Source organism: Microchirus variegatus, assembly GCF_963457635.1.
Source record: "Microchirus variegatus genome assembly, chromosome: 6".
In the NCBI taxonomy this organism is placed as follows: Eukaryota; Metazoa; Chordata; class Actinopteri; order Pleuronectiformes; family Soleidae; genus Microchirus; species Microchirus variegatus.
Genome location: NC_139807.1, coordinates 10,389,214 through 10,414,537, shown reverse-complemented (window position 1 = coordinate 10,414,537; position 25,324 = coordinate 10,389,214). Strand labels below are relative to the sequence as shown.

The window sequence follows — 25,324 nt, the reverse complement described above, 5'->3', positions numbered from 1 at the left end:
AGGCCACGGGGGAGGAGGGGCGGGAGGAAGAGGAGGAGGAGGAGGAGGAGGCGGAGGCGCGCAGTTCGGATTTGTTGCCCAGGCAGTGGAGCAGAGGTGTAACCGATCCCAGCTGCTGCTGCTTCTGCTGCCGCCGTGAGGGAACGAGAGCTATTTCCGTCCCCCGTGGGCTGCCTCACTCCTCCTCGGGGATTTAGTTGGGGAACTTGGGTCTGGAGGACGAAGGAGCGCACCGTTACGCACAGCCGGAGCTGGGGCATCAACATCTTTAAACACGCGTGTTTAAATGAGCCGGGCGGAGGATCATCAAGCAGATCGGTTTTTGTTTTGGGGCGTCGTCGTCATCTCTCCGCCCGTCAGACACTGACACACCGAGTCCAAAACTTCTCCGCTGAACCAGTGGGATCGTCACGTTGTTGCCATCTCGACGCACGGAGCTTCCAGCGCGAACCGAGGTAAGCTGTGCGTCTTTATTCTGTTTTTTTTTTTTTTTTGGTGAAGGGAGAGCAGAGCAGAGGCTGTTTCAATAATCACACTTTACAGGCAGCATGGCATGTGCTGCTCGAGCAGAATAAGCACTTCAAGAGTGTGAAAAGCTTGTTGATGAAAACAGTGAGTGGCTGCTTTGAAGAAGAGAGTGGTGTCCTGTCAGGTCACCAGTGGTTATTATGGGATTTACCCTTTTTTTATAAAGAGGATGCTGGAACACAATTACACAACACAGCTGACTGAATCACAGGGATGATGATTGGCTGGACGACATTTTTGTTGTGGTAGTGAAATTGAACTGGTTGTTTTTCCATCTTGGTTTGCGCATATAATTAAATGTCATAGTAGTACAGGGTTGTATAGTGTTTGTCTGGAATAGCACCGAAGCTTCATTAAAGGAAGAAGATATGATAGAATAGATAGATAGATATTTTTATGATGCATAGATATAAAGAGTCTATTTAGTTTAATTTCTACTGTATTGCCTGTATAAAATGACACAACTCACTAGATGATCCCTGCATGGACAGTTGCAGTGACAGCATGTGTGTTTATTATGGAAACAGTGCTTTTGTTGACACTATCTGTGGCTCGAGGTTAAGAAAAAGCTGAGAGGAAGATGTCACCTCGACATGAACACTGCACCATATACACCAAAAAAAAAACCAAAAAAAAACAATGAGGAGGAAACTGCTGTCCAGGATTTGGAGAGTGTTGTGTGTTACCACTGCCTGTGTTTCCCCTCTTTTGAACTGTGCATGTCCTTAAAATAAACACTCAGCAACAATCACAAGACCCGGTGTGTGTGTGTGTGTGTGTGTGTGTGTGTGTGTGTGTGTGTGTGTGTGTGTGTGTGTGTGTGTGTGTGTGTGTGTGTGTGTGTGTGTGTGTGTGTGTGTGTGTGTGTGTGTGTGTGTGTGTGTGTGTGTGTGTGTGTGTGTGTGTGTGTGTGTGTGTGTGTGTGTGTGTGTGTGTGTGTGTAGTTTGATGTGATGTCAGAGCTGTGCTGTGAGTACTGATACTGTAGTTAATCCATCAAGGTTCCTGTTCTACTTTCTCTAATTTCCAGTACGATCATCTTTGAGAATGATTTATTCTCCCATTCTCACTTGCTCTCTCGCTAATGCACGCTCACCCCGGTTTAATGAGAGCGAGGCACTGACAGTGGGTTGAATACGGCTGACACCCTCATTCATCAGGGGTGCCCCCAACCCCCCCCCCTCCACATGTACACTTGGATAATAATTATTAAGACATAATGATGACAAGAGCCGTGGAGTGACAGGGCGTTAGCTCCTACGTGCAGAGCTGATTACTCTGTTCATAGTTGTGACAGGAGGATGACATTCTGTGTTGATGCACTGGCCTCCAAGAATAGATATAAACAGTCACTGTTCGACAGTATGTGGCTGACTGTCTATCTGCTGCTGGAGGTCTCAGGTGGCATATTGTCAAACTGCTAATATATTATATTATGTATTATATGATAGTTTGCGGAGTAATTGGTGTGTTCCATTTATTTACACTGTGCTCAGGTGTTTTTTTTTGGGGAACATATCTGACCCACATGTACTCGTGAAACTAAATACCCATACCTAGTTAGTTCACAATCGGTTCAAATTTCTTACCTTGGTAATAGTATCGCTTACCTTTCTTTTGGATGGACCCCGTTAAACATTGATGGGAGGGAGATCCTCTAAATGTTGCATTCACTGCCTGTCATGACAATTAATCTTTCAAAGCTGTCGGACGTGTCCTTTGTTTGCCGAGGGAGCTTTCGGTTCACGTCTTAATCGTTTTATCCTCACAGAGAGGACGGGACGCCCGTCAGAGGGATGTTTTTATATTCTGTGCTTGCTGTCTGTCAACAGTTGGCGTTTGATTGTGAATGAGGCCTCAGCTTCTTGGCCGGGGCTTTCACGGGGAGCCTCTCTCAAAAACCACAGGGAAGGCAGGTCCAGCTTCCCCTGGATGTGGCAGTCAGATTGGTTTGTTATAACTGAGTGCGTAGGCCGCGCGCGTGGCGCAAGTGAAGTTGAAACGGCAACATAAAGATAGTGCCAGATTCCTATGGGAACTGGATAAAGGTCTTTGTTCTCACCAAAACAACAATATTTAAACCACTCTCTGCCTTATCAGTATGTGCACATGTGAAAGCCCAGTGTATTTCTGCACTTTCAGCACTGTGGATTTTGTTTCTGTTGCCCCGAGTGTTTTGCTTTTGAAGAAATGAAACATGTTAAACATAAAGCACCCTTTGAACTTCTCATGCATACTTCCCACACATTATACTCTGTCACATCACCTTATATAGACCCCCCACCCCACCACCACCCCATGCTTTTGCTTTCAAATGAAAAACCTAGTCATATTTCAATGGCATCGTCACAGTTTGCTCCGTAATCTTTGGCACGATCGGTTTCCATAATCTCCTCTGCAGTACGCTGGATTAAACGGGGAACCGAAATAGAAACGCCACCGAAGGCCAAATTCATTTCTTGACTGGAACAAAAAGACGTGTCTTCAGCACTCATGCTTTGCCCCATTTTTTTTTTTTTAAAAGCTAAAGCGAGTAACTGTTGAAAAAATAATGAATGTCCATTTCTATCAAATCTTTGTGAAAATAGTTCAGACAACACTCATTAGGCCTATCAGCTCCGCACGACTCTCTCTGTGTTTCTCTGTATAGTTTGTTTGTTTTGTTTTCATGTCTGTGGAGACACAGATTTACGCATTTCACAAGAAAAACTGAGCTTTAACCCTGGATTTTCACCGGGGGGCGTTACAGCAGCAGAACGTCTTCTAATCAATGTGAGCATTTCCACCGTGCGCGCTGCGGCATGTCTCAACAGCTCGCCGTGCCGCAGCGCTATCGATAGGTAGCAGTTCTGTTTTTGCTGTTGCTAAGTCGCTTCAAGCTCAACAGAGCAGATCGCACCAGACAGCAAATCCGACACAGAATCAAAGTAAAACACTTCCGTCCCCCTTTCAAAATAAAACACAATGCGCAGGTCATATAGCCTATCACTAATTCACACCAAGATTACGTCGTCACCGGTGCTACCAGGTCAACAGTCAATTGATCAGAGCGTCTCGGAGAATCATAATGTACGACGAGAGACCGATTGTTAAAGTGGAGAAACACCACCAGATCAACAATTCTTTCACGTTGGAGAATGAAAGAAGCTGTGTTGTTGTTTCCTTTATACACACGGCCTATCGAGGGATCTCACAAACTCGTGTCCGTTCAGGATTATCGCGTGATCTTCTGTAAATACCGCTGGCTCCCAAGGCACCGCTGCGCTGCCATAACATGCCCGGTGGGTATTGACGCTGGGCAGAGGACGTTGCAAAACTGCGCCGCTGACGGTCCGCTGCTGTGACGTGCCCGACGGAAATCCGCCTTTAGACCAGCTTTATCAAGTTAAGATAAGTTATCCAACCGATTGGACGGTTGTTCCACAGAAGTCCTGAGGGCTACGCTAATGACAAGTATATGGGCGCAAATCTCTGTTTCTTTGCCAGTCTTTTCTGTCATAGGGTGAATGACTAGATACAACCTGGACACATCTCCAGTCCAGTTTTTGAATTTTCTAGATATCACAAACAGTATAGGACTTATGCTAATGCGATGCCGAACCCTGACGGCGATGACAGGATTGGTAACAGAAGGGTTAATGTGTATGCATGCTAAGATGTACACTGTACATCTGTGAGCCCAGACGTGTTTCTTATCATTCCAGAAGATTGAAATTATGAAAGTGTGTCGGAGTAACTCTAGGGTAAGCACCGGGCAGGATGTGACTAACATTGCATTGAGTGGCCCTGAACATTTTCTCTGCCATCTTGTCAGTGGCAGCTCCTGCCTCTAGTCAGCATCACAGTAGTCTGCCTGGCCACTTGTTGGGGGTTTAATATTCAATTATGAGGGTCCTCTGGTTCAAGCTGAGCTGGATGGCTCGCAGGGAACGCAGCCTCACTGATTGATGAGTGGGCATCTTGGCTAAATAGGCTCACAGTTTGCCCTTGAAGGAGGAGAAAAAAAAGAAGCAGCAGATGGCTTGTGGGGGTGTTTTTTTACTGACGTGGCAGGACTTTCTTGTACGTTTGAAGAAATAGTGGTTTACACACTAACATGAGCACAACAGAGTTCGAGCCAGTTCGAGCGAAAATCTTGGTTTACATTCTAGAGACAATAAATAACTAATGCTACAGTGTCACATGCAATTAATTATGCTTTAAGGTTGACTACAGGTTTGTAGTCGCCTCACTCATCATTGTGATTTGTTTGGCAGAGCTGAGTGACCTTCATTGAGTAAGCGAAGGTGTTCTCATTGGATGATACTGATCTATAAGTCTCTTCTTGGCTTGATTCTGTCTTATTTATGCTCTCTGCTACAAAGAACCAATAGCCATTATACCTTTACGTTCTTACGGCATTTATCACTTGATTGTTCCCAGAGTTTGGAAAATACCTGAATTCATCTCACTTGAAGCTTTTTGTTCATTAGAACAACGAGAACCCATTGAACAGTGCCTGTGTTTTCAATTGTTACTGTGACTCAACGGAATTCCTGTTGTCTATTTTAATTTATTGTTTCCAATCTGTCTTTTGAACTCTTGGCCCAGTTGCTCTTATAAAAGAGATCTTGATCTCAATGGGGCTTTATCTAGTTAAGTAAAGGTTATATAAAAAACAGTAATGAATAAAGCATTGTCTTCTGAAATACATCCAGAGGGAACAATGTTTTATCACCAAGTACTTTGTAGTTTGTTGCTATGACAGTCTGTCAAAGTGTGACATCGTCCCGCTGAGTCCGAAGAAGTGTAATTCTCGCAGTGTTGTGCTGACAAACAACAATCAGGCAGATAAAGAGGCGAGGGTGAGCCAGGCTGCTCAGCATTTGCTCGTGGAACGGTTTGGGGGAAAAGTGGTTTCTCATCTGTAATTTCACGGCATAGATAGAGTTTTTCAGCCGTCAGGTATTTTAGCATTGCTGGTGAGTCGTTTCTTGGTTAAAACCCGCGTCATGCTGTCGGTCACATTAGTCATGAGCTGTTGGTGGGGAGTGGGGGGGGTGTGCTTCTGTCCTCGAGGGGACAGTGGGGACAAATATCTGCAAATCCCAGAAGGCGAGAGATCAAGCCGGGTCATGGGAGACTCTTTCCAAGCAAAGTCCTCCGATGGCAGACTGCTTCCTCTTCTGTGCCCTTCATGTACACACACAAACACACACTCAGACCGCAAAAAACAACTTGTGGCCAGTGTGTTATTGCCTCAACAATTATACAATATACAATATATGTAATGAGAGCTATTTGAGTGCAAATATCTTGCCATTGGTACCATTTTCCAGGTTGATTGGCAATATTTACTTACAATTAAAGGTGCATTATGTAATAAATCTAAAGCAACTGGCCATAAAATCCTTGTAATATGTCACAGAGACTCAGGAATAATATTCATATTACAAACTGAACTCACCAACAACAACAGTACAGACAAAATATTTGCATTAAAAAAAATATTTTGCAGACTGCAAATCATGTTTATGTTATGAAATCATGTTTTGGCATGTGACGCCACCTACCGCCGTCTACCAATCATTGCAGTCAGCAGTCTCAGCTGCCGCGCAAACAACGGGTTGCCAGTTACGTCAGAAAATGAAACCTAAAAGACCTCGGTATTTTGAATTTGAATGTAGTAACCGTTTTTGGCCACATTCTTACATATGGCACCTTTAAATATCAGGTTCTATATTTTCTGAAGTTGGTAAAAAATGTCTCATGCTTTTGAAATATGTCTTCGCTGTATCAGTGGAATATTTTATATTATGTTATTAGCATAATGTGGATAAACCCACATGGCAGCGTTTCATATAATGTGAAAACCCACACAAGTTCCATGTATTTGACGTGTGTGAAAAAAATAAATGAAACATCACAGCGTCATTTATTGGAATCTTTGATTTTTGTCGCCTTTGCATTCACTCAGCGACCCGCAGTCAAATCCCATGACGTTGTCGCCAAGCTTCCCCGGGGTAATTTTATGAGAGGCGGTTTGCATGACCGAGGCGACATGTCCTGCATTTAGAGCAGGGAGGGTGACGCTATGCATAACTGAATGATCAAGGGAAGGCAAGGGACAGAGATTTCGGGGCCACTGTTGTGATTCTTAGCAGTGACCTGCTTGAATCAATCCCCATCTATCTAAATTGTGTTTACCCGTGGAGAGAAAACAGCCGTCAGCCATGCCTAATACAAACGTTCTGTGGCCCTCAGCTGTATATTAACAAATGAAAAGGTTGCATTTGTTTGTTTATTTATTTATTGTACATTCATGGAGTTTATCCCTTCCGCAAACACTAGGGTTTTAATGAGCTTATTTCTTTTCATAGCTTTAGACTGATCTTCTACGGAGAGATTAGACATTCTTTTACAGCAGATGTTTTTCCCCCTCCGAGTGTGCAGTTCAGGGACAAACATAGATGCATTAAGCTTTATCCAATTTTTACACCCTGCGTTTTTTTTCTTCCGCAAACCTGTTTTCAACGCGCGTTGGAATTATTGCCGGTGAATCTGCAGCGCGTGGTTGTTTATTTGAAACCGTCGTCCTCGATCGCAGCGCATCGCCTTTCTTTGCCGTGCGGTGATGGGGGGGCTATAAGCACCCGATAATCTCACACGGCGCTCGTGGCTTTCATTAGAGGGTTCAAAAGGCTGCAGTCGCTTTGCGCGGAAGCTGAATCGAAGGAGACGGTGACCCCTGGTTGTCCTCTGCTGCGGCTTGTTCTGTGTTTAATCACAGTGGGGGGGGGGGGGGGGGGGGGGGGTTAGTGCAACAGTGACATCTTCTTTGCGTAATTCACTGTGATAAATTACTCCTAACCTTTCACTCTCTCTCATAGACCTTTGACGCCAAACACCAATGTAAGGATTTCCATCTACTTGCACGCCTGAGCATTTGCTTCCCCCACAATCACTCTCTCCATTTTTGCCTATTGATTATTTATACACTCATACAACACACACGTCCACTTTAACACACACACAAAAAAAAGATAAGATAAATCTTTCCTTCACGGTGTCTAATCATCTCCTGGGTTGTTCTCCGTGCGCCGCGTGACAGGAATGTTAATCGTTACATTTATGTTAGAAGAAGAAATTATTTGTCAGAACTCGCACGTGGCCATAAATTAGAAGGTCGCATACGTAATATTTCCCTCGGCGTTGACCTCCGCTAATCGCTTAACCTCGGTGTCAACAGGTTCAGCTGGTATAGAAAAGCAAACCTGAGCGATTGAGCTCATTGAGCGGACAATACTGACGATGGGGGTGGCTTTGCTTATTACTTAATGTATCTCAAGGATGATACATGAATGAATAATGAGCTGGGTTTTATGGTTTCAAAGAATATTGAGCTATAAATACAGCAATAAGCCAGGCTCTTATATGTTCTCAGTGTTCACTGTTTGTGTGTTTACATAATCGAATGATTACACTTGCATAATTACAGTTGCATTAATGTATGTGGAGAAGTCTAATAGTGCATTCCATGTTTATAATTTTCCTTCTCACGAGACTTTGAGTTGCTTGGTTTGTGAACTTGGGCCGCTAACTTGGCATAAATCATCATAAATCATGTGTTTTCTCGCATGAATAATGTGCAAGGACTAAAGACAGGTGTCAGTCTCGAGTTGTGGACAAAAATAGAGCTGTGGCAGGCAAGAGAATTGGAATGAGAGTGATTGCCTGGCTTTAATGTTAAGCTTTCAGGATCAGCTCATCAAGACATAAATCTCAATAGGACTCAAAGGTCATACCATTGAGATTATCACGAGTATTTTAAGGAATTCCTGACCTTGGCATTGAAGTTGCGCAGTAGGCGAGTGAAATTGCTCATTGTTGAGTTAGATTTTTGTAGATTTTCAAATACTCACATTTTGAGAAAGTATGGACACACACAAAATGTTTCAAACAGGACTGATGACACGGTCTCCATATTTGAAATGCTCCGCTAAAATTGACACGTTTCATTGTTTATTGTCGGACTGTGTAGGCAGTCATTGCCGATGCTGCTTTACTGATCTGATGATCGATAGAGGAAATGGTCTGTGTGCAGAGCAGCTTTGCATAACAGCGGACAGTAGTGCCCATTCTACCTGAACTATCCTGTGATTGGTCAAAGTCACCTGTAATGGAACAGGTTGGTTGTAAACGGAGCCTAGAGGAGGTGAAGAACTGTAGTTCTCGCCAAGATCACCTGATTTACATTAACAACTTAATGATATTTATTGATAGATGCTACTCTAAGTGGTAAATTGTCTGTATTTATATAGTGCTTTCTAGTCTTGATGACCACTCAAAGCTGCTTTTAAATGACAGTTTTTGCCATTCACACCCATTCACTCAGCACTTAATTTTTCCTATTACACATCTTTCATATACTCTTAGAAATAAATGTGCTAAGTAGAACCATATAAGGTTCTTCGGCTTGTCCTCATAGGAGAACCATTTTTGGAACCCTTTTGGAGGGTTCCACCAAGAACCCTTTTAAAACCCTTAATTCAGGAAATGGGTTTTAAAGGGTTCTCTGGATGGTAATGATTCTTACAGGAACCATTAGTGTTACCAAGAACCCTTGGTAATAGCAAATGGTTCCAGGTAGAACCTCAGCCCTTGTAGAAGTTACCCTTTTGGAACCCTTATTTCTAAGAGTGTACCCATTCACACGCTGCCAGAACAGCCATCAGGAGCAATGTAGGGTTAAGTGTCTCTACATTGGCATGTAGACTAGGGGAGCCGAGGATTTAACCCACAACCTTCTACCACCGAGCTAAGGAGGTCAATAATCCGGTTTTCCCGGTATATAGTACAATCTCAACACACATTTACAAAAAAGACATCTCATTGTGCCTGATACACCTTTGACGAGTTGACCCTAGTCACAAAAAATGTGAAAAGGACAAGTTTCATTCAGTTTTCATTCATGTTGAAAACTTAGATTGAATGTAATGAGTAAACTCACTGTCCATTTTGAGACGACTCAATTCATCTCTAATCAAATAAGCCAATCGTGAATGTGCCCTCTTGTTCTCAGAGGGCTGGACAAGCTCCAACATTCTGGCTCCTCTCCTCTCCTCTCCTCTCCTCTCCTCTCCTCTCCTCTCCCGACTCCTCCAACACTGTTTGGTTTTTCCACTCAGAAAAGAAATACTCGTACTGTTACATCAGGACTCTTTCAGATGCCACGGTTTAATTCCCAAACCAGTGGGAGAGGAAACCTATCCTCGGAAAAATCCAAACAAAAGCAAACTCGCATAACTCGGCATCATAAGCATACTGAGAAAAGGCCAGCAGCCCACTGCCCTGAGCCCATCGCTCCCACCCTCAGCATTCTGCAGCTGTATAGAGGATGTGATCCAAGATAAGAAGAGAAAAAAAAAATCTTCATTCTAGCTGTGTTTGGTTATCGGGAAAATGCCATGCAGTGCTCTGAATGCAGCTGGGTGTTGCCATTCTTTCATATGTGCTGAGATATACAACGACGATCACGATGATTGTGTTTGAATGGCCCGAGATATTGAAGTAGGTTGAATTTTTATCGCTGGAATAGTGTCTGTGAGATGACAACTTTTCTTGTACACACACATTATGCAGCGTGAGCGTTATGTAAGACCTTATCCGTGCACTAGTAACCGCTCTTGAAATTTCAAGGGACGGAACTGCAACTTTCAATTTTAATTTTGGCTAACTGACAGATTTATTCAACCCTGGAATTACTTTTCCACTTAATTGTTTAACTTTAATTGCCAATTCAATGTCACTAAAAGCAACAAGTCACCCATCACAATCGCTTACAGGCACACGATGTCCAAACCAACGGTCAAAACCAATTTATTTCATTCAACTGATGATGAAAAAGCATTAAATGCTAAAATTAGGATCTCAGGAACTAGTACATCAACTACATTTTCCTAAAATTATATATATATTACGTAAAATAAATTAAACGTCAAAGTTGTATCAGAAGCTGACTTATTACTCGTGTTTTCTTTTTAGCAAGGGATTAAAGCTCTAATTTAAAGCTTTTATTCACTGGAGCAGTTTTTTTTTTGTAGCAGTTCTTAATAGGTGTCATATTTAATCAGGAACATCATCAGTAAAGCTGCAGAAAAATGCCAAACATTATTCAAATCCCGCACAGGATTTAAACAGCTGCGCTATCACGAGCGGTATCTATATCTGGACGTCGATTCCTCTGGACAGGGACTCAGTCCAGATTGACGGCTGTTGAAAGAGAAATGGACAGTGCTTTGAGCAGAAGTTTCTCTTGTTTTTCCCCAGGGGATCTTCCCTGTCTCCAAATGGAGCCTGGCATAGAGTATCCAGTCTCCCCTCTCGCCATAGTAATAAGATCCTCGCTGCTCTGCATGCAAACTGTGGGTCAGAGATGCCTCTGCCACTCACTCACTGATCATTCCTCGCACAATGATGATGCTTCACTAAAGTGTGTTCAATATGGTTGAACTTTGCTGCTGCTGTCCGTTCCAAAGACCAGCGAGAGAATAATTTATACATGTTTCAGAGCAAGCAGATTCAATTAACTTCACACAGCACATTACACAGGGACTTAAAATGCCATGTCAGATTTCCTTTTTGTGCACCACATTGTAATTTGTGAAAACTTTGAATTCCCAGTGTCCAAGAAAAAAAAACTGCAGCACGCCGTCAGAAAATTACACACTAGTCGGAGCTATAATTATCCTTTGGCTTGGAGGTGATTAACAGAATTGCTGTCTTGCTGTGTGTTAGATGAGATGACTGCTGATCTCCGTACAGTTAAGTATAAAGCTACGGCCAGCAGATACTGCAGCTTTAGTCTGCAAACACTTGATGCTTGTGTTGCCTTTTTTTTGTGCAGCTACTCTGGTCTCTTGTAGTTGGAAATGCCTTATGCAAAATCAACTTTTTAATCATTTAAATCCTTATATTTGGGACTCTGGACTGGAGGTCCTATCAGTCAGCAAAGTGTGAAAAATGATGACTCACTCATGTTTCTGTGGTCCTCCTCAGTCTAAGTACAGGAGATAAAAAACTCATAGGGACGTCACAATGCGCTAAATTCCTGGAATTGTTGTCTCACGGAGCTCCGCTTTGTCCGTAAAACAAGCAAGAGTGCTGGCGAGGGCAGCGGTATCTGAAAACCGGAAGTCTGCAAAGTCCGCAACATGTTCTATACTAGTGCAGCACAGAGTTCTACACAAACTTCCAGCCTCAGAGGATTTATCTGTCCAGTGGATACATGTTATACAGTATATGACGCGATGTGCCTGCTAGAGCCTGCAAATGATCACTTTTCCAAATGCTAACTGCTGTTAGCTCCCAGTAGCCTCTGTGGCTGATGTCATTTCCTGTCCCTTAAGTTTCGTTTTACTTTTTTTTTTTTTAAGGTGGACCTAAAGAGATACTACTGAACAGAGCCTTCTGAACAGGGCTGTTTTGGCAGCGTGATTGAACTGCTGTGGTGCTTCATTCTTATGGTATTTTGACCAAAGCATGTCACAGACATGTTCATTAGGACACCAGGGAACAAGGTTTACTTGGAGAAATAGGGTATAATATGGGACCTTTAACTTTTCTTTGCTGTTGTCATCACCTTTTTGATGAAACACTGGGATCAAACTCTGCCTTCTTTCATCTACCGGATAGAAAGTGTGTCGATGAATTACAAGTGTGTGTTAACGATTAAGAAGTAAGTGTGAACCCAATTTTCTCTGGGCAAAGGAGGTGTTCTTGGATGTTGATGTTAAGCTTAAGTGAATCAGTGACTAAGGATGATTTCGGATCAGCGACCGTGTCTGAATCAAAGAGAATATGATCTTAAAAAGACATAAAGTCAGACTCTTCATTCTCTTCACGAAGCAGCGATCCACTATCGCCGGCCAATCTCAGGTAATAACTAGGATATGCTGCTGAAAATAAGGATGAATAGTCTGTTCCACAATCCAGAATTTAGCAAATGTGTATTTTTGTGGTGCTATCTATTCTTTGTCACAATTAGACTTACAGTAATTTGACATTTTTATCCTTATTTAGGTGAATCAGCCAGAAAGGAGGAAAAACAGCAACTGGCTCTGCAAATTAAAATGATTTTCAACCATTTACTCACCAATCACATTTTCTTTTTTTGCTGCATTTTCTTGCAGTGACAGTTTGAAACGTCCCCCCGTTGTGCTGAGCTCTTTTTATTCTTCAATTAGGGTAGCGGTTTTCATGTTCTTCACGGTACCAATCCACAGGAGATGTGATTGTCTGCCTATTCTCTCTCCTTCACACACTAAACTTGGCTGATGAGGGAAGTGCTAATAATTGATGATATTTTAGAAATCTCTTTCAAGATTCTGGAGGAAAATGACAGGAAGGGGAAAGGAGGAGTGTATAAAATGGCCGGGAGCTCACCGCAAAAAAAGTGAGAGAATCAACGTGGACTCTGGCACTGAGACCCACTAAAAGATCTCTGTGTCCAGTGTTATGGAATCATGGTATCAGGGATGAATGTGTTTCCTAAAACATCATCACAACCATTAATAAGTCCTTGTTATTGACATAAAATGCAAATATTGCTATTTGAATATTTAATTCCAGGCAAAATAATAATACATGCCACAGCTGAACTATCAATATGTCCATTGATAACTTATCTTTTCATTAGAGATGGACAGTTTTTTTTTTGGGGTCAAAATACCATACGGATGAAGCGCCACAGCAGTTCAATCACCCTGCCAAAACAGCCCTGTTCAGATCGCTCTGTTTAGTAGTATCTCTTAAAAAAAACATTGGGGACAGGAAATGACATCAGCCACAGAGGCTACTGGGAGCTAACAGCAGTTAGCAATTGGAAAAGTGATCATTTGCAGGCTCTAGCAGGCACATTGCCGACATATATAGCATGTATCCACTGGAAAGATAAATCCTCTGAGGCTGGAAGTGTAGAACTCTGTGCTGCACTGTGGAGCCAAGAATAGAACGTTTCGCAGATTTCCCAGACTTCTGGGTTTCGGATAACGTTGCCCTCGCCAGTGTTTTACGGACAAAGCGGAGCTCCGCGAGACAACAATTCCAGGAATTTAGCATCTTGCAACATCCCAATGAGTGCTGAAGTCAACATCGCATGATTTATCTCCTGTACTTAGACTGAGGAGGATCACAAAAAACATGAGCGAGTCAGGTTTTTTCACACTTTGGTGACTGGTAGGGCCTCCAGAGTCCCAAATATAAGGATTTAAATTATTTAAAAAGTTGATTTGGCATAATATGGGACCTTTAATTCTAAAGTATAGTTTAGTATCTTGATAAACTGCATCACACTGTATCTGACGGTACAAGAGCACACAGTGTAGAGACAAATCCCAAGTGTTGTTCAATACGTTTTAATCATTTTGTTTTATAAAAACGTTTTATTTCATCAGAAGAAATTGGGGAAAAACGATAAATAGTGTATTTCATCCAAATGAACTCAGCATCATATACTGGCCATCAGCTGCGCTTTACTTCACGCTACACTTCATAACATATTCCCATAACCTTAACGAGTCTATCCAAGGTCAAACGCGGTGACGGTCTAAATTGAAAGTTGGACGCACATAACTTCCGTCTTAACGCAGGCCATATTAGTATATGCAATAATCATTTACGATAATAATCCAACCATTAGTAGTCATTTAAATCCTGATGAGACTAATAAAGGAGAGTGGAATGTACGGTGGAGAGTGATCCGGCCTGGACGACAGCACAGAGAGACACTTTGGTAATCAGTGGGTGCCCCCGATGTCCTCAGCAGCAATTACACACACAAACACATATACTGCAATGGAAAGCTACGGTCTTTAGGAAGAGCGCCTCTTGATAATCTTGATAATGGATTTTTGCAGGGTATAGCTCTTCAGCTGGGGTGTATATTGAATTTCACCAGCAGCAGCATTAACAGTTCCTATAGCACTGCTATTCAATTCCTGCAGTGGAGTTAAAACACGGCCTGTTTAATCTGAGCTCAGCTCTGTCGGGACCGTGCGTTTTCTTTTACTGCTATAGGTGACAAGTTTATGTTAAGCCTCTGTGCGGGTGCACAGCGGAGCCGTCTTTCTAAGCCCCGTGTGTGTGTGTGTGTTTTCTCAGCTTCCAAATGAAACGTTCAATTTTGATGCATGGCACAAAAACTGTAGGTTGACGGGAACATCCCCTTTCACGCTGCTGAGCAAATGCATGTTTAGGACTATTTGACAGTGCCATGTCCAAATGGAATTGGAAGTGAATTTTTCACGGTGCCGAGTGTAGCCTCGTCAGTGTCATCAGGTTTTTTTTACGTCCACTGGAAGAGAGCGAGTGAAATTGCGAATTGCTAATTCTCTGTAATGTCTGCATAATTTACAAAGCAGGGAAATTCACCTTTTAAAAACAAAAAATCTACTTTTACTTGTTTGTCCCAAGGCAACACAAGAACACAATGCAAATCCAGTGTCGCATTAAAAGCCTGTTTGTTTTCTGCATTCACTGTTAAATGCCATCATCCATCCCTCAACTGCTCAGTAATAACTTTTGCGTTTGACAAATTTGTGTCCAGTGAACTGTGTTTATTGCGATGATGATTGCCAGGATTTCCACGGCAGACACTAAAAATATGAAAATAATAATAACACCGGTCAACACCAATTTTTATTGTTTAAGTTATTTTTTAGCTGATTTAGGATACTTTTGATGTGCTGAATCCAAAAATCACATTGGTTTGGCTCAATCGGGTCAACTTTCTGAACAAAGCTACATATTTGGTTTTTTTTTAATGTTTTTGTTTACATGTAAGGTTATTTTCACATCATATAATGCAAAATTCTTGCAAAATTTGGTGCAATAAACGAATTCTGAAGATTTTGCATGCAAACTTAGGTCTAATTGTTTTTTTTAATATATATTACAAGTGAAGTGACTTCGACTAGAAGATCTTGCAAAAATAAGCCTGACATTCTGCTACATCTGTGGTGATTACACCATTGTTCCTAACAGGAAATTATTTTTTGGATGAGAATTATTAACGAAAATCAACTGATAATTTCACAAAAATGTAATCAATTTAGTCAGATTTTTCAAAATCAAATTTGCCTGACCTCATTGAGACAAATGGATGTCATTTTTGGATTCAGCGGTGCAAAATGGTCCTAATTCAGTTGAAAAGACAGACAAATTAGACATAGATCACTCACACGTTACTCAATATTTATTTATATATTTTTGTATATTTTTATTTATTTATAACATACCGTAAATGTGTATATATGTATAATTAGATGATCTCTTGAGAGTCTTGAGCGTATCTTCCATGTATTTGTATTTTTTATGCAGTTAAGTATACACGTATGCATTCATGCAATATATACATTTACTCTATATTAGAGCTGAACGATTTTGCATACATATCTTATTATTTTGGCTGAAATTGCGACATGATTCCCAGTTTTTTTTACATAATTCTTCTTACTTTCATTCAAAGAACATATTTGAAAGATTACCGTGTGATATTTGTGCAAAGTGGTAATTTGACACATTTTTAATGTACAAAATATTGCATATTGATTGTGATAACATTTTGATAAAAATTGTACTCTATTTACTCTATTTTATACAGATATATGGATGGTTTTCAGCTCTCATAGCTATGGAATATAGACATTGTGTATAAATTACCGCCTGTGGACATTTTGAAAGGGAATAGCAACAATTAAAAAACCCCTGATTATGCCGCCTTCTGAAGGCTTTATTTCAGAGACTGTTTATGTGGCCATCATCACAGCTGGGATTTTATGTGTGTTTGTTGTGCATGTGCATTATCCCAGAAAACACTAGATGGCACTATGGATATATAATCCCCAGGATATATACCCACAGTCCATGGCCCCAATCGCACTGCTCCCGTTCACACAAACCTGTTTTGCTTTGTATGTTCATGTGTAGGGGTATATTCTCTTTGAGGTGTGCAGGAGAAGGGCAAAGTGTAAGGCTGCGTGGCACTTTGCTTCAAGTGGAGATGATTTTTTTTTTTTTTTTTTTTTTTTTTAAAGCAAACACTTCAGGAAAACAGTTTCAAAGACATGCCCACATTGCTCTCTTTGAGCAACTTTTTTGAAATATATACTGTATTTCTTCGGTGATTATTGAGGAATGTGTCAGAGATGACGTCTTAAAAGGTTGTTGTATGTTGTAAGGGTGTATTGGGTAAAAATATGGCGTAAAAATGAGAATTGGGGGTTGGGTTTAAGTTTAAGATTCTTGATATCTTAATAATCATAGCATGTTTTAAGCACTGTTTTATGAATGCATGTTTTATGTTCCTTGTCTTCAGGCGCTGTCTCATAAACATGCATTTTATATCTTATCTCCATGTTATTGGTATTTATGCCTCTCTTCTATCCTTCCTTTCCCTCTCCTGTCTTATCCCCTCGCTTATAAATCTCCTTTTCATCCTCATCAGTTGTCACTTCTCCTGTATTCCCTTTCTTCTCTCGCAGTCTCTCCTCGTCTCTCCCATATGTTTTTTCCATCCGTTTCAATCCGTGCAATCTTCTGAAGATTCTTAGCATCAATGTATTTAACAAAATGGTGCCTGGCCTAATTGTTTAATGCACTGGAGAAGCCGACATTTAACAAGTGAACCGTGAATCACAGATGACACTGACCCTGGATGTAGTTGCCGTGCGGTTTTAGCAAATTGAGATTTATTGCAAAAACCAACCTATGCATTCAAGTCACAGGTTATACAATAAAAATGTAACATTCTATTTAGTTAAAGGTGCCATATGTAAAAAACGGTTACTACACTCAAATTCAAAATACTGAGGTCTTTTAGGTTTCGCTTTCTGACGTAACTGGCAACCCGCGGTTGCTCGGCAGCTGAGACTCTACTGACTGCAATGATTGGTTGAAGGCTGTAGGTGGCGCCACATGCCAAAACATGATTTCAAAACATAAACATGATTTGCAGTCTGCAAAATATTTTTTTTAATGCAAATATTTTGTCTGTACTGTTGTTGTTGGTGAGTTCAGTTTGTTATATGAACATTATTCCTGAGTCTCTGTGACATATGAGGAGGATTTTATGGCCAGTTGCTTTAGATTTATTACATAATGCACCTTTAACTTAAAGTTTTTCTTCAGATAGTAAAAACTGAGCAGACACACGATAATGGAAACAAACAGCCATGGCTACAATCAGCGACTGTGAGAATGAGTGTACAGGGATTGCAGGCTTTTATTCTCACAGCACAGGGAAAAACACGTGGCTTATTGAAGCTGATGAGATAGATGAGCAATGGAGTATCATGTTTGACAGGCTCAGCAATGTTATTTAGGCAGGATCTTATTTGTTTTTCCAAAGATAATTCAGTCCAATTCAGTCAATTTCTGCATCGGTGTAGTCAGTATATAGTTCAGGCTTTCTCAATCCTGGTCCTGGGGGCACACTGCCCTCCATGTGTTGGATGTTTCCCTGCTCCAACACAGCTCATCAGCAAGCTCTGCAGAAGCCTGATAACTACCGGTTTATTTGAATCGGGTGTAGGGAAACATCTAAAACATGCAGTGCTCAGTGTGTGTTGTAAGGTCCAACATGACAAACTAATATAAATAACCTTTCATAATTGTCAGAACACTATGACAAACCTGTTTAACCAAGTGGGATTTTTTTTTCCAGAGAAACAGCACTCATTGTTTAAGCCCCAGAAGAAGAAACCAGTCCCAGGCAACGATCAAACAAAACCGGGAAAAGTAAATTGTGAAAAGTATCCTGGCCAACCCCTTTTCTGTGGTTGAAAATGTTGAGTTTCGGCTCTTTTTTCTTTGATCAAAACGATCCGCCAAAACAAAGGGAAGTGAGAATCCCACATCTGTAAGAGAAAACAGAATAAGGAAATATTTCACATTTTGGCCCTTAGGCCTTCTTTAAGATCATATTGTCTTCAGTCATAACAGACACACATACATTTCTGTGGAGAATGTGATCTGGAAGAGGGCCTACGGGCCAAAACATCCTCAAAAATATCAAAGACAAGTGCATATGCAGAGTGTGCAACACTGTCTACCAGTTTCTTTCTTTCAGTTTTCAGAGATCAGCATCCCATTGAAACACATGGTGTTTTTTTTGTTTTGTTTTTTCTTACGTGGCCCATATCTGTACACCATGGTTAATGAATGACCTGGAAAATGTTGGTGTGTGCACAACAGCTGGCACAGGGATCTCAGTCGTGTTCAGGGTGACTCTGCTGCATCTGACAAGTCACTGACTGTGAAATGCAAGAAGCAATTCCATCGGTTAAGATGCTTTGAATTCAACAACTGAGTATTTTCTTTGCTCAGCAGTACAGCCATCGGCAGTGTCTGTGGGGCGGTCAGTCCGTGCACTTTGATCCACGCTTGAATTATTTTTCATCCGTCGCAAATTAAGTTTTCTTTTCAGACTGAAGCAGATTCAATTTTTTTTTTCTGGTTAAATAGCAAATGCACTTTTGCCCACCTGAGCACTCATTAGCGTGTGAGTGTTAGCTGACATATTGCCGGCTCATTAATATGGCATGGAAAATTGATTATGCTTTTAGACCAACAACAACAACCTGGTCTGAATTTCTCCTCTGAAGAGAAGCTGTGTAGCAAATCTGGCCTTATAAGAACATCTCAAGTGCACGTAGCTCAAAATACATCTGCAACTAATGAGAAGAAGGTCAGCCCTTTTGAAACATGAGCCTTTCTTCGATTAAAGGGGTCATATTATACCCTATTTCTCCAAGTTAAACTAGTTCCCTGGTGTCCTTATGGCAATGTTTGTGACATGTTTTGGTCAAAATACCATAAGAATGAAGCACCACAGCAGTTCAATCACCCTGCCAAAACAGCCCTGTTCAGAACGCTCTGTTTAGTAGTATCTCTTTAGGTCCACCTTAAAAAAAAGTAAAACGAAACTTAAGGGACAGGAAATGACATCAGCCACAGAGGCTACTGGGAGCTAACAGCAGTTAGCATTTAGAAAAGTGATCATTTGCAGGCTCTAGCAGGCACATTTCCGTCATATATAACATGTATCCACTGGACAGATAAATCCTCTGAGGCTGGAAGTTTGTGTAGAACTCTGTGCTGCACTGTGGAGCCAAGAATAGAACTTACTTAGATACTGTTGCCCGTGTCAGCACTCTCGCATGATTTACGGATAAAGAGGAGCTCCGCGAGACAACAATTCCAGGGATTTAGCGCATTGTGACGTCCGAATGAACGCTGAAGTCAACATCGCGTTTCATCTCAAAAACACTAGTGAGTCATCTTTTTTCACACTTTGCCAACTGATAGGACCTCCAGAGTCCCAAATATAAGGATTTAAATGATTATAAATTATTATTACTTTCCAAATCAGACCATGCACTTCCATCACTGAAGGAGAGACCATCACCCCTGAAGGGCCTTTTCTGTAGCACAATGCCACCACCATGAGTTGACATTTCTGTTTAGTCATGAAATGTCTTGACATCACTGTTCTGAACTGTGACAGTAGCTGCCAGTAGGAGTGGGAATCTCACAATACGACCACAATTCAGTGGTACTACAATTGGATTATAAAACAATTATCATATTGCATCTTGAATTGATGCATCTTGGTGCACTTTCTATCAATCTTTTGAAAGTCTTTGTCTCACTGAAGTAATCACTAAACAGCAGTGCATTTGTAATGAGAAACAAGAGTTTAATTACTTTCCTGTATCTTTTTATTAAACTTATTGAAAGGTCTGCAAACGGGAAGGTTACAAATACATTGTAAAGAACCAAAGGACGCACACGTTTAAGACTAAATGTAAATTGAATTGTGTTTTACGTACAGTGTGATTTAGCAGCTCTTATATGACATCAGCTTCCGGTCACCTGTGATAAAGTGTTCAGTTATAGTGACGTAAGATTCGGTGGCAAAATATATCCAAGCATCACATGTACAGTAATTGCTGTCGAGTGAAGGTTTCGTGGTTTCGTTGTTTCGGGTGTCGGATTAGCATCGCTGTATCTCGGCCCCATGCTTCTTTGTTATGTACTCCCTATAAAATGCAGGGCTCCGCCTTTTCGTCCCGTCGCTGTTTTGCGCTATTTAACGTTTACATAATCAGAATTTGGACATTTGTGAATCGATTCGGAAATCGTCCACATCCGATGCAACTAAGAAGCGCTTTTGCCCACCACTAGCTACCATGGTGTTTGGATGAAATGAATATCTAAGTCTACCTCCTTGGCTGCACTCTATCTCACACACCCGGAGGCTGCAGTCAACAAAAGGTTGCCTATATTATTCATGGTTGTGAACAATTTATGACTGACCTATTGCTACTTTGTATAGAGAGCATCGTGTAATTTTGCCTCGCGGTGACCTTTCCCCCAAAAAAAAGCTAACAGATCAATCACAGGAGAAGATTCTCTAAGCGTTGAACAAACACACTGCTATCAACTCCAGTGTTTACCCTACACTAATTAGAACACTTAATAGTCAAGGGAGTTGTCTGGCAGTGTTTGTGTGCACTGATGACGTTCACGTTTTCCACCAAGGCGGCACAAGGACAAGCTCATTGACTCTCGACAGTAAGGTGACAATTTTAATTGATTTTGTTTCAGACCGTAAATGACCTCCATAATAAGGAGCTTCACTCTCGCGGTAAAGTGACAGAGAGAACTGTTGGCTAATGACTTAAGGCACAGGTGGCTATTAAGGCAACTTGATGCAGCTGCACTCTTTAAGGTGTCTTGGGGTAAAGTTGCAAGCCAAGTTTGTGAAGATGTGAGTGCTGGAAAAAATGCCTTGGAGAAAAACTATGAGTTGGCAATTTCACTTCGAAGAAATAATAAAAAATAGCATCTATAATGTAAGGGATTCATGGTGTGATTTTTTTAAGTAAACATAATACATAAAACATAATCCCTCTAACAGAAAAGTGATAGATAAGATGTGGATTTAAATAAAAGCCAAAGAATGTTCAACTCCAACAATAGCTCAATATCATGTTCACCCTCTTCAGAGAGGGTGAGAGTTACTATGCGACGTGATTTCCTGTCATAAAATGTCCTTCAAACTCTACAACTCAAAAGAACTCGTTCTGACTGAGCTTTTAGAATTCACGCCACACCGCTCGTGGTCCAGGAAGGTCCGATCAATAGTTGTGATCATGAACAAATCTCTCCCAAATCCAGACACTAGAGAGCCGCGATTAAACGACGCAGATTCAATCATTCTGAGTTAAAGACGGCGCCGTTCATGGCCAGATCACACCATAATAAAACGCAGGACTATAAATTCAACCTTCTGCGTTCTATATTTATTGTCATCGAAACCAGGGTTTCTAATTAATTATTCAATTGACGTTTTCAGTGTGTATTTTCAAATTTTGTCACGTTCTAATTTTAGTGCCGTCTCCCTGCAAAGTGTAGCCAGTTAGAGTGATTTAGTGCGGCGTCCTTGATTAGCATAGCTTAATTATAGTTTCATGGCACCCAGGAGGCATTATTTTCTTCCTAAAATGCCTTCAACGTGAAGAAAACCAGAACTGTCGTTCCCCGCTGAAGAGTTGCGCTCGTCTCTCTCTGCGTGACTCAAATGCCTGACGGATGGGTCGTAATGGAGAGTAATGGCTTCAACGTTCAACATGTGTTTGTTCGCCACATAGGCATGTTTGCATTTATAGCCCACTTTAAGCCGCTGTTGTGGAAATGTATGAGAACGTGTTTTATATTATTTCTTCCCTTTTGAAGCCTATACACACTTTTAACCTGTGTGAGCAGATGGTCCACATGATGTATACATTTCTAGACGTAACCCTAGATTTAACCCTTTAACACCTAAGCCACCTTGCTTGTCCTGTAGGTAAGTGACTTTTTCCCCATTTGTCCATAATAACTATCAATATCTGGCAGTTATTTACAATTTAAAATGACGAAAAGCAAAAAGTTTTATTTAGTAAAAACACTATAGTTGGACACAAACACCAGCTTTTGGGTGTTAAATTTAAAGGTCCCATATTATGCAAAATCAACTTTTTAATCATTTAAATCCTTATATTTGGGACTCTGGAGGTCCTATCATTCGGCAAAGTGTGAAAAAAGATAACTCACACTGTTTTTGTGGTCCTCCTCAGACTAAGTACAGGAGATAAAACACGCAATGTTGACTTCCGCGCTCACTGGGACGTCACAATGCGCTAAATTCCTGGAATTGTTGTCTCGCGGAGCTCCGCTTTGTCCGTAAAACATGCAAGAGTGCTGACTAGGGAAACGCTATCCGAAAAACCAGAAGGCCGTGAGAAGTTCTATTCTTGGCTCCACAGTGCAGCACAGAGTCCTACACAAACTTTCAGCCTCAGAGGATTTTTCTGTCCAGTGGATACATGTTATATATGACGGCAATGTGCCTGATGGAGCCTGCAAATGATCACTTTTCCAAATGCTAACTGCTGTTAGCTCCCAGTAGCCTCTGTGGCTAAGTTATGTACAGGCAACTCTCTCCTCTCTGATGACAAAGATGCTGATTCGCCGTCTTCCTGCAACATCGAAAGGGATATTACCGTAATAACCACAAGTTGGCTTTGACGTGCAACTTCTCAGCTTTCACAAACCGCTGGAATCCTTCCAGTAGCACAAACCGTCGCGTAGTTACAGTAATGCAAAATGCGCTTGGGCAAACTTGTCATCTGAGTTACGCTCGATGAATCAAATAACAAATGTCTGTTCTGAAAGAAGTTCTCTCTGACATTACCTCGGGTCTTTGCTGGTAACCATAAGGTTCGCTGTGACCTGGATTTTTTGTTGGACTTGCATGAATCACGTATCACTGACATTACAGGTCATTTTTATATTCATCTGGTACCTCTATTTATTTATCCATTTCCTTTGCCAAAATACCTCGCTGTGGGCTTTGTTTTGATCACTTTGACTGTGCTTTCGTGGGCTCTCCCTGTATGATCGTGATTCTTACGCTGTAGTGAAAGAACACTTGTTTGAGATGTTTTGAGTGTGCTGTGAGGACCGGGCCTTTCCTTGCAAACAGTCCTCTGTTCCATGTTAGAAGTTGATCCTCTCTCAGGTGTCGAGCTCCTCTCTTTGTTCTGGTCGCCGTCCGTGTCACATTCCCTGTCCTCTGTGTTGCGCTGAAAGAGGAATCGGGATTATGTGCGATCGTGATTTATTGTGTAAATGACCCTGATTGATGTCGTATCTGTGACAATGATTTGACTCATAACTGGTGTGTGTGTGTGTGTGTGTGTGTGTGTGTGTGTTATTGGGTGGTGCACGATTCTGTAAATACATGTGGGCATGGACATACGTGCACGTGTGTGTGCGTAACGAACCGCCACTTCAGATGCGTCATAGTTTGCAGCAGCTGCAGCCTTTTCAAAAGACCCTTTGATAGTGGATGTACGATCTCGTGCGTGCGTGCGGTGTTTGGCTACTCTCCTCATCGCCGCTATGAGACAGTCCATTTATTCATGTCCCGCTAAAAACCCAGCTCTCCAACGCTCTATCAAAGAACACGAACAAAGGCCATATTCTGTCTCAAGAGGGCAGAGGGGGGGGGGGGGGGGGGGGGGAGAACAAGTTTGAGTGCATGTGTGTGAGCGAGACTACATTAAACCTGAAATGTAGAGAATCCCTGTGTGTTTGCGTCCGGCTAAATAGTCCTTGAGTGAGACTCTTGTGTGTGTGTGTGTGTGTGTGTGTGTGTGTGTGTGTGTGTGTGTGTGTGTGTGTGTGTGTGTGTGTGTGTGTGTGTGTGTGTGTGTGTGTGTGTGTGTGTGTGTGTGTGTGTGTGTGTGTGTGTGTGTGTGTGTGTGTGAGTGTGTGTGTGAGGGGAATACCCAGCAGATATTATGCCACTGTTCTTTGCAAAACTTTGTTCTGCACAAAGGGCCTGTTTCATGCTCGGCTCTTTAGAAGCTTACACATCAAAAAAAATGTGACTGGGTGGGTAATAGGTTATATTGTGAATGATTTCCTTGGGGCCTTTTTTTTGTCCAGGGTTTCACTCATGGGAACCAGGTACCGTTTTGACTCGTGTGTCTCATGTTTCTGGTTTCAGTCATATCATACTTTTTTATTCCCATAATATGAGGACAGTGTATGTGTGAAGTCATTGCAGGTTGTTTTAGCATCACTTCGGACTGTTTCATATGCCCCAAAGGGGGAGATTTCTTTTTTTTGCGCCTCAGAACTGACACTATAGCCAGGCTCTTCACATCACAGGTGGCTTTGATCCCTTTGTTGACACCTCTGCATCTTCAAGTCGCGATGCAGCTATACCCAAGAAGGACACTCCTGTATTGGAAAGTTACTTTATACAGGCGTATCGGGGAAGGACGCATTTTAATAAATGTTGTTTTGACACAAACGTTGCCAAATTCAGTCAAACCTTGACTAAAAGTCGTGACTGTATGAAGTGTTCTGGGCACCTCCTCAAAAATGTGATTCACGAAGAAAAGTGAAAGGGTTTAGGGTGAGCACATGGACTTAAAGTGGTGCAGTGAATATGTGAGTACATTTTAAAAGTGGAATCCTAACATTTCTGTCATAACTTCAGATCACGCTGCTGGTGCAGCCCCAACTACACCAATTCAAATGAATGTCTGCTCACACATTTTAAAGAAATGGGACAGCAGTTAAAAATTCACTAACACTCTCCCACTTCTCAGTCCATCTGCTGGAACCCTCCTTTTTTTTTTTTTCTTGTCTCAAAACTTTTATGTAAGTATGCTCTTAATTGGCTTTTTATTTGACACGG

General features: G+C 41.5%; 1 protein-coding gene across 2 annotated transcripts in view; it reads left to right on the top strand.

Moving 5' to 3' along the window:
- The first annotated feature begins 267 nt into the window (after positions 1-267).
- Positions 268-25,324, top strand: part of mid2 (midline 2) — a 150,532-nt gene continuing 125,475 nt past the window's right edge. For both annotated transcript variants that reach the window (XM_083891118.1, XM_083891115.1), the window contains exon 1: positions 268-455. The gene's annotated coding sequence lies outside the window, so the exon portion shown is untranslated. The remainder of the gene's footprint in view (positions 456-25,324) is intronic.